General features: G+C 41.4%; 1 non-coding gene across 1 annotated transcript; it reads left to right on the top strand.

The window, feature by feature from the left end:
- The first annotated feature begins 9,267 nt into the window (after positions 1–9,267).
- Positions 9,268–9,339, top strand: trnad-guc (transfer RNA aspartic acid (anticodon GUC)). The gene has a single exon. It is a non-coding gene; the product is annotated as a tRNA-Asp (tRNA).
- The last annotated feature ends 679 nt before the right edge of the window (positions 9,340–10,018 follow it).

Consider the following 10,018-nt stretch of genomic DNA (forward strand, 5'->3'; position numbering starts at 1 on the left):
TTATGCTACTACGGAAGCCTCGTAGGACAATCTCAACTCAAACATAGGATTTTGGCTGACTATAGGGGGCAGCACAATAATATTTACATACAGTGTATGAATCTATCATTTATTTAAATGTTTTATTACTGAAATGTCTTTCCATACTTTGTTTCAGTGGGCTGCCTTTCTAGTACAGTGAGGCAGATGTTTAAGTCATGTTTATGCAGACATATAGAAGATTTTAAATGATTCATACACTTTGAAGCAGCACTGTAAATATGCATTACTCTGTGCTACAGATGCTCCAAACCATCAACCACCTGCAGAGCAAACAGACACATACAACCCCAAGAGTCCAGCAGAGCTCATCACAGCATGGAGACACTTCCAGAGTGATTCTTACCTTTGATCATCAGATGGCTGATCAGCTTTGAATTCAATGGGCTGAACCATCGACCGATCACTTTTCATGGACACACAGCTGGGTCCAGGTCCAGCAGAGTCTGCTCTCACATCCTGGATCCTGAGAGAATCACAAACACTGACTCTGAGCTTCTTCTGGAAAAATGATGCTGAACATCATGTTACACTTTAAATGTTTAATAATGATGGAAACAAACTGCAGCTGTGACATTAACTCTGACCTTTGACCCTCAGATGGATCAACATCTTTGAAATTCATGGGATGACCCTTTGACCGATCACTCTTCATGGACACACAGCTGGCAGGTCCAGGTCCAGGTCCAGGTCCAGGTCCAGGTCCAGGTCCAGGTCCAGTCCAGCAGAGTGTGCAGTGTGCTGCTGCTTTGTTCTTGAACACACAGATGTGTGAATAATGTGAGTGTGAGCTCTGACATGGAGAAGAGTCATGGACAGTCAGAGACGGTCCTCTTACCTCTGAGCTTTGGTCCGGCCTCATGGTCCCCACACAGAGGGCTTTTAGAGGGAGGGACTCCCTCCTCTCTGTCCTCACACTGACTCATAGCAGAGCTCACACCTTCACACAAACACAGCAACATGACACAGAAACACACAGTCAGCATGTTGTTATTGATCCTTCATGTAGATGCTAACAGGCTAATCATGCTGTTAGCTTAGCATCAGAGCCTCAGACCAGGTTTGGTTCTCAGGCTTTTATTTTGGTGAGTCTGTAAACACACCAACATCTCTGATGCTGTTATTATTGATGTCACATGCTGTAAGTGGAACAGTGCACACACATTCAGTGTTTGCTTCAGAATTCTGTCACTTCTCTCCATGTGTGAACATGTGAATAAATGAACATGTGTTCATGTGTGTTTCTGTCACAGTGTGAACAGACTGAGTGAAGCACTGAGACCTTCCTCTGTAACAGTCTGTGGACTGTTTTCTATAGAAAGGACAAACACATGAGCAGCTACTGTCTGAGCTCTGAGGACTGACACACTTCTCCTCATGGCAAATATTAGATTCACATATTTATGAACCCTTGAAGAGAAAATGTTTCTTCTGATGAGTTTCAATCATCGATATGAATTCATGAAAAATAAAACGCAGCACAGGCGTGTTAAACCTGAAACAGACTGATCTGATAAAGTCAGAATAAAGCGACCTTTTCTCCGCTTGAAGCTTTGAACGAGTCGTCTGAGTTTCAGAGCAAATGAAGCTGCTGAACTTTACAGAGAGAACGATCAACAGAGACGCTTGTTGTTTGTCTGTCTGACATGAATTGAATTACAGTAACTCCACACAGCTCAGTGAACACAAAAACTCAGAAAGCTGTCAGACCGGTTCTGACACTCCCTGCATTTCTCACTGATCATGTGACCTGAGAGCTGTGTTCTACAGTCTGCTGTGACTCGAACAGAAAAACCTACAAGTAACAACTTGTTCTGAAACAGCTGTTCATCTGCTATAAAAGTCATCAAAGAGCAAAGAGAAAGCAGCCAATCAGCAGCAGAAACATCTGTACTGTACCATCAGTCAGTGATGCAGCACAGTGTGATCAGACATGGAGAGATTTCTCTGGAAGGACTCTCACCTGCTGGATCAGTTCAGATGGACTTACAGACACTTTCCAGCTTCCTGTGTGGAGAAGAAGCTGCTCCTGGTCCTCCTCAGTCCTGCTGTCTGACACAATCTGATCTGAGGACGCCGCACTCACTCCTCACAGCCTCACAGTCTGAACACGTCAGTGACGGTGAAACCGGTCCAACAAGTGTCTGAAAGACATTTCCTGATTCACTTCTACTGTCTGTCCACTAGATGGAGCTCAGCAATCAATGAACTGCAGATCAGCACAGGATGGAGCAGAGCAGAAGCAGCATGGATATGGAGCCAAATCGGGGTCATAAGTTTTGTTCACCTGAAAAAATAAATTTCATTCAAAACACTAAAACTTGAAACTGAACATTTATGTTTTGATGTTGATTTTTTCAGTTCAAAATTTTTTTGGAATCAACTTTGAAATTCTTTTGAATAAATAGTTTATTTTCAGGTTTCATTTCAATAATTATTTTCATATTTACCATTTTTCTTTTTCAGTTTCAGATTTTTTTGATTCAAATCTTAATTTTTTACAGTTTCACATCTTGTGTCTTCAGGTTCAGATCTTTTTTCAGCTTCAGATTTACTTTTCAGGTTCAAATCTTTTTTCCACTTCCGCCTCTCCTTTTTTCACCTTTGAGGTTTTGACCCCGATTTTGCTTGGGGAGGGGACATGGGTGTGGCCTGCTGAGTGACAGCAGGACAATGAAGACTAAGGGCTTTGCTCAGCCACGGTGCCTTCAGGGAACATTGGACATTTCAAAGAGTTACCTCAACACGCGCTATCTTTCATATTGATGTGACCTGCTGCAAAACATTGACACCAGTCAAAGTATAATGCTTCAAAGCAGACCTGGTAACAATCACTATATTGAGTCAACACATTATGGAATAATCTACAGTTTACAGTTGACAAATCTGTCAGTGATCGATCGCGTGCCCGCAGTACTCATGGCGCATCATGGCCTCCGCTCCACCAGGGCCACAGACATCAATGCAGGTAAGAATTGTTACTATTTCTTTTCTATCTAATGAGTCTTCTGAGTTCTGAGTCGACCTCAGCAATAAACAGACCTGTCATTTATGTAACATGAACAAAGGAAAGATGCTTTTATTCTGCACAGGATGATAATGACGCATGTTGCTAGCTTAAACTGTCTTGCGCTAACAGCTAATAACCTATTTTTTTGCCTTTTATCCATGTATTTAAGCTTCCCCTTCGATAACTGGTGATACAGCTAATTTTAGTTTTCTGAAATGTCTTTGTTAACATCTGCACAGACCCTTATCAATGTACTGACACAGAATGTGTCTCAGGGACAGCAAGAGCATGGAAGACAACTGGATCAAGCTTCTCCTTCTGTAGAACAAGAGATGGCCAGGTTTTAGATTTTAATGCAGTCTCATTTTCTATGTTAATTAAAAGTATTTTGAATGGTACATGTGATGCTGTGTAAGTATATGCAATATTCATATTTTTTTTATTTTAAAATTATTCAGATCTTTCCCTGGATTTTTCATACAAAAAGTTCATTCGGAAGAGGAAAGATTCCAAAGAGCTGTGGTACATCATCTACCAAAGCTTGGAAGCCATTTACTTTCTACACATACCTGCTAAACCTAAATGCAGAGACTACCCCAAACCCATCAGAAGAGTTTGAACTTACCCTGGCAGGACTTGGAAAAAGGCATCTCACCATGTCAAAGGATTTAAGCCATGAGGAGGTATTGCAGTAATCAAATATAATTGATTAATAATAATTTTAAATTATAATTGACAGATGACCTTATGTAATTGTAATTGTCTTAGTTTGACAGACTACTCCAACATGAGTACCCAAAGATGCACAGGAGGATGGCTGCTCTATAAGGCTTCAGGTGGAGCAAACCAATAATATAACAACTATAATACATAGCAATGTGTGTGATAATGCCTTTCAAGTGCAAAGACACACAAATACAATAATTTTTGTGTTTACAGGTGGCCAGGGGAGGCGGCGACTGATCATGATTCCACCTGATTCTCATGGATACACTGTCACAGCGGCAGGGAAAAACACCGTGTTCATAGTGCCTTTGCAACATGGATTTGACCTGTCTCCTTCATTTTGGAATTCAGATGCCACTGAATTCCAAAATATGCCAAAAGCACAATGCCAGACATGTAGAGTAAGTTTTCCTTTGCAGATTTTGGCTCATCATGTTAATGAATGCATGCTAGGACTATGACCATAAGTGTTTGTAATTGTGTATAGAAATGGTGGCAGGGATCGAGAGCCGTTTCTTTGATGGACCGCCACATCAGAGGAGCCCCCGGTATTCTCTCAATGACTATGACAGTGGCCTCTACAGGTGTGCTTATGTTCTTAGCAGATAAAGAGAAACAAATCAATGTTTTTAGCATGACATTCACTTATGTTTGGTTTGTGTTAATAGGACTGTAGGCGAGATTATTGCTGTCAGCCTTGCACAAGGTGGACCAGCCCCTGCCTTTTTCAGCCCGTGGACCTACCAATACCTGTGCAGTGGGCAGATAAACCCAACTCTTCTCACCAGTGATGCTGTTGCAGATGTTCAATTGAAAAGTTTAATTGACCAGGTATAGGATCTATGTGATGGAAGTATTGGATTGATCCTTTCTTCAGTTTTAGGTTGCGATGTCAACTGAAGATTCAATCAGGGACTTAACTGCTGAAATCTTAAACTGTGGATACACTGGTGTGATCTCCATTCAAAATAAGGATTCCATTGTTCGGTATGTTCTAATGTGCGTTTGTTTATGAACGCACTGGTGTAGTTAATAGGTACATGAGTAAGATTGTGTACTCTCTACTGTTTTAGTGCCATCGTACTTCACGCGGTGCTGAGGTTGCAGCCTATGATGGAACAACTACAAGAAGGCTTGAAGCTGTACAACCTTCTTTCACTGATGAGACAGTACCCAGATATCTGCCAGCCCCTGTTTGTTCCCATGGAAGACAGAAAGGTAAAGACAAACATGAGTTACTATAATTATGAACAAGAAAAACTTTCTAGAAATGTATAAAACTTAAAAGCTGATACCTGTATTTTCTCCCGTCCTAGGTCAGTGCTGAGTTTGTCTTGGCTTCCATTCAGCCACAACTGAGTGAGAAAGATTCTACTAAGCATCAGATGGAGCTGGAGATTATTAACTTTTTGCAAGACTTCCTGTATGAGGCTGAAGGTATTTCTTATAGTTCAATTTTGTTTATATAGCATCTTTTACAATCAAAATGCTTTACAGGAAGTAAGGACAGTGGTAAGGAAAAACTCCCTTTTAACAGGAAGAAACCTTGAGCACAACCTGGCTCACAAGGGAGATCTGCCCTCCTTTGTTTATATTAAACAACCACTTAGATGTAAATAAAAACACATTGTAATGTAACACTTATTTTCATATTGACTCCATAGATGGAGGACTGGCTCATCAAGATGACATTGATGGCCAACCTGTCTTCACACCTGCTAAGTTTTTACAGTGGATCACAGGGCAAGGTCATGTTCCGCTTCTTCCATCAGAGAAGAAGGATTTCGCACTTATTGTAAAGTTTAATCATGACTGTGAGGCAGATTATGGAAGGCACAACGTCTGCTACCCGGTTGTGTCTGCATGTTTGAAAAGTGTAGTGTTTCCTGTGAAACACATGAAGTGTTATTCTGACTTCAAAAAGCTTCTCATTGAGGCTTTTTATTTGGGCCAGGAATTTGCCAATGTATAATGTAAACTGAATTTGTCTTTCAAAGGATAAACTACAACCTTATGTTAATTTTTCCTCAGATGTTCATTTTCAATGTTGTGCAACTGTTCTGATTAAAATAGGCATGCATGTCTAATCCGTTGCAATATGTCCAAATAGGGACACTAACACAAATTACTGGTTTGTTGAGTTTTATTCAGTAACAGAGTATCTTACATATAAATGATACATCATGGTGTAGTTTTAGTATCAACTGTAACATTACAAGTAATGTAATTGTAATTGTCACAACAAGTACAATAAAGTGGTTGTGATAACAAAAAGATTGATTGAGACATGGTGCATTCAGGGACACATCTCACTGACCACAGATCAGATGTTACTGTTGCTCCTGAGAAGTTTAATTATGACTGCAGTGCAGCTTTTTAGCATTACAATGTCTGCTAACCTATTGTGTCAGTGCATTCAGGAAGTGTTCTTTTATTGTGAAACAATCAATACATCAATACTTGCCCTAAGGCCTGCCATATCCTGCTCACTGAGTGGACATTCAACAGGTGGAAGAATCAAATTTGGCATTCAATCACTGGCAACTACCTGGCATTTAAAGCGTTAAACTCCTCCAATGATGTCATGTTTGGTAGTTCTGAGCAGTCCTGAAGTTGTTCCACATATTGATGCAGAAAAATATGAATCTGTTCAGTTTTTAGAGCAGTTTTTAGAAGCGGACATTTTTGTCCCTGATGACACAAAGGGTAGTAAATGTGTTTCCCAGTGTTCTGGTGATGGATCAGAAACATTTACATTTGAATTCTAAAATTTGTGTTGAACTGCCCGATTGCCCTTTTTCTCCTCAACCTGTGACGTCGGCGGAACTGCGATCACTCACCTGCTCCTGCCCGGGACGTTAAAAAGAAGCAAAGACACAGAGAAAGACTCAGAGAGACGCTGCAGCGCCACCACGCAGCTGTGGACCTTTCTGAACCAACCCTGAAGCACAGCTGGTCAGAGCGCACTACGATCGCTGCGTTTAACTGCGCTAAATCTTTGTGGCGCTGTCGCGGTGCGTTCAATGACGCCCCGTAAATGTGCGCTTTTACACGTTTATTTTGTGTTTAGTTATGTTGATAAGATTGATTTAAACATGTGGTAAAAGCATAAATTATTAGTAAAACACTGCTTCAAACTAAAGCTGTGGAATCCAAACATGTTCAGGGACATTAGTGGCAAACTGTTAACATACAGTCCTTAATTTAAAGTGCACTTACCTGCATGGTGTGCTAAGCAAGCTGCTACAGTTCTCACTGTTAATGTCATTTTAAAACATGTTCTGGTCATCTGGAGTATTGTTGCTTCCACCCACTAAACACATTTATTGTAAATATGTAGCTCATGATAGGACCAACAAGGCAAAGTTTAAATGTTGCTGTGTTACACATTTACAATAAGTCGTGGTGTTTCACTGACGCTCCGTAAATGTGCGCTTTTACACGTTTATTTTGTGTTATTTTGATAAGATTGATTCTGACACTACACGATTCAATAAAGCAAAGCAGAAATAAACCGAGTTTCCCTGTGAAGAACATTCATAGACAGCCATTCAGGTATTGTCTGAACCACAATTCAGTGTTGGTGGATTCAAAAAGAGGAAATATGGAAAAATGGCTCTGACACAGGTCAGTGTGACTCTTCAGCTATAAGATAGGTTTGTAGTTACACAGTAACAAGTTTGAACTGATGAAGCTGCTTGGATGAGCAGCGAAACGTCTTCTAGAAAACTCTACAAGTCCAGACGCCTTGCTTCAATCTTCTCTACGAACAAGTTTGAATGGTTTTTACACGTTTCACTTGAAATTCCCTCAGGGTCCAGCTGGGCTCCTTTTGCTCTGTTGGGACAGTGACTAACAGCTCTCCATAGCAGCATGGATTGCTGTCTGCAGGCCAGTGCTGTTCACACTTGGTCTAGAAAGAAGAAAACATCTGATTGGCCCTCATATGACCATTTATTAACCATGTTTCCCACCAAACTGAACTGATGAAGCTGCTCTAAGCAGCATCCACACATAAGAAGACTGCAGGTCCAGAGGCCTCGCCTCAACCCTGTGAATGAAAGTGACCTGGATGACTGAGAAGCTTCATCAACAAGACAAATGATTAACAGCAGCTTCCAAGGAGCGGCGTGTCTGCAGCCGCCCTCCAGAAGGCTCTGGCTGCCGGAGGATACGATGTGGAGAAGAACCCGCGTCAAGAGCCCAGAGCCCCCACTCAGAGAGCTCATCCTCACTGCCCGTTCAAACAGGAGCTCTGTGATCATGCTGCTGCACACTGCACAGCTCCACCTGGTTCACTGGGGTTTGTTTTGTTAGTGTTAGTTCATGTGTTTACTTATATACTAAAGCAGTGATAAACCTATATTTACTAAACATATAAAACTATAGAAACAATACATGAATATTTTCAAGAATGACTTTATTAATCCCTGTGGTTAAATTACATGATGAGTCTGATGGCGGACTGCAGGAGTCACCGCCTGTACCGTTCCTGGAGCAGCAGAGTTTTTTAGTGTTATCATTCCATAGGTCATCATGCTTTTACACATAATAAACCTATACTTATTAAAGCTATTTATAAATGATATTATGTATTTATTGTAAAACATTTATTATTACATGACAGCCATGACAGTGGAGCTCTGGAAGTAGTCAGCTCCATGTTTGATTATTCTAGATGCTTTAAGGCTGTGAACCCCTCACTGCACACTTTAAACTCCGTTCTCTCTGTTTAAACACTGTCAGAGTTCAAACCTTCGTAGGAAATAAGTCCAGTATTACAGAATGAAACCAAAGATCAAACCTGCTTTCAGCAGCATTCTGCATTCTGGAGATGGACTGACACTGGTCTACGGACTATCCGGACCAGAACTCAATGAGCTGTAAGAGAAAAACAAGGTGAGAGGTGAACTGGTTATAGGAGGGACCACTGTAATGCAAACATGTGATTTGCTGATTCTGGTGTTTTTAGGTTTTGATTTAAATTTCACAAAATAATTCATTTGCATTCAATTATTTTTGATTGTAACCATATATAATTCATACTTCTGTCTGTGTTCTAAGAGTCTTAAAATATGTGGTTTCCTTTTATTTACAGTGTGCATGTCATGTGACTTATGAACGTACAGTTTGTGCATATATATAAACAGTTTGATTTCCAGGTTGATGCAGCAACAGCTGCTGCTCTGACACCATTGTTCATGTCTTCCTCTCTCTGCACTGTGTTAACACACCTGAATGCTGCAGAGCATCTTCTTCTTTCCTGCTAAATAAATAATGGCCCTGTGGTCTGGTGGTGTCGGTTCACCTTGGACAGCGATGGACAGGAGGACAGGAAGGTCCGGCTGCTCTCAGCTGGGACCTGTGTGTGTCTGGGTGCACACACACCTGCAGTCTGCCCACAGTTACTGACGTAGCCACTCCGTCACACCCCAGCTGACACATGACCGCACCAGGTGGCTGCTGCTATGACAGATGGTGGTTGTCAGCATTCCTCGTTAGTATAGTGGATAGTATCTCCGCCTGTCACGCGGAAGACCGGGGTTCGATTCCCCGACGGGGAGAAAGACTTTTACCAGCAGATAGGATGATACTGACCCTGTACATTGCTGCTGCAATAGAAAACATTTCCCAGTTTGGGATAAATAAAGTATTTGTTCTGTTCTGTTCTGTTCGTCTTGTGTCTTGTGAGCTTTAGATTATATTATTTCTTGGGCTCTGTGCTCTAAGTGTCTTAAAAATATGTGGTTTCCTTTATTTACAGTGGTGCATGTCATGTGACTTTACTTATGCAACATGTATGATAATGTTCTGTCTCCTCTCATTTCCAGACTGTCTGGAGGACACACAGAGTGGACATGGGTCACAGAGTGCTGCTGCTGTTTGTGTCTCTGCAGCATGGGCAGCTGCTCCTGCTCCACTCGTCACCGGCTGATTGTTCACACCTGTGATCAGTCATCAGCCAATCCTGCTGCAGCTTCCATCTAGTATATGTGTCCAATGGAAGCTGAGCAACATGTCAGCTACACACATAGAAACACTACACATAGTTTGTCATATAAATAACATGGATTGAATCATGTTGTACAGTCACTGGAAACAAAAAGCACTGAGAGTGGTGCTGGTAGTGCAGCAGTGGATGGAGGCTGAAGTGCTGCCACCTAGTGTCAATATTTGGTATTAACTCTGACTACATATTCCACCTTTAACTCTCTGCCATATATACTGTGCCATGTGTGAAGT

Source organism: Parambassis ranga, unplaced genomic scaffold, assembly GCF_900634625.1.
Source record: "Parambassis ranga unplaced genomic scaffold, fParRan2.1 scaffold_21_arrow_ctg1, whole genome shotgun sequence".
In the NCBI taxonomy this organism is placed as follows: Eukaryota; Metazoa; Chordata; class Actinopteri; family Ambassidae; genus Parambassis; species Parambassis ranga.